This window comes from Seriola lalandi, unplaced genomic scaffold, assembly GCF_002814215.2.
Source record: "Seriola lalandi dorsalis isolate HSWRI2012SDOR001 ecotype SW California unplaced genomic scaffold, Sedor1 jcf7180002054887, whole genome shotgun sequence".
NCBI classification, from domain to species: domain Eukaryota; kingdom Metazoa; phylum Chordata; class Actinopteri; order Carangiformes; family Carangidae; genus Seriola; species Seriola lalandi.
Window position 1 is genome coordinate 1,834 of NW_019525439.1, and position 646 is coordinate 2,479.

Consider the following 646-nt stretch of genomic DNA (forward strand, 5'->3'; position numbering starts at 1 on the left):
CTATGAATCAGACCTGACAGAGTGTGGCATCGATATCAGAGCAGCCTCAGTGTACTCAGGAGTGTTCACACAGATCTTTAAAGAGGAGAGAGGCCTGTACCAGGACAAGGTGTTCTGCTTCGTCCATCTGAGTGTTCAGGAGTTTCTGGCTGCTCTTCATGTCCATCTGACCTTCATCAACTCTGGACTCAATCTGTTGTCAGGGGAACAATCAACCTCCCGGTGGTCTAAACTGTTTAGAGACAAATCAACACTCTTCTACCAGAAAGCTGTGGACGAGGCCTTCCAGAGTCCAAATGGACACCTGGACTTGTTCCTGCGCTTCCTCCTGGGTCTTTCACTGCGGACCAATCAGACTCTCCTACGAGGTCTGATGTCACAGACAGGAAGTGGCTCACAGACCAATCAGAAAACAGTCCAGTACATCAAGCAGAAGATTGAAGAGACTCTCTCTGCAGAGAAAAGCATCAACCTGTTCCACTGTCTGAATGAACTGAATGATCGTTCTCTAGTGAAGCAGATCCAACAGTCCCTGAGATCAGGACGTCTCTCCACAGATAAACTGTCTCCTGCTCAATGGTCAGCTCTGGTCTTCATCTTACTGTCCTCAGAAGAAGATCTGGACGTGTTTGACCTGAAGAAATAC

The 646-nt window shown here is 48.0% G+C and overlaps 1 pseudogene across 1 annotated transcript in view; it reads left to right on the forward strand.

Moving 5' to 3' along the window:
- LOC111671864 (protein NLRC3-like) overlaps nt 1-646 on the forward strand; it is a 13,618-nt pseudogene that overhangs the window by 1,827 nt on the left and 11,145 nt on the right. The window lies entirely within an intron of this gene.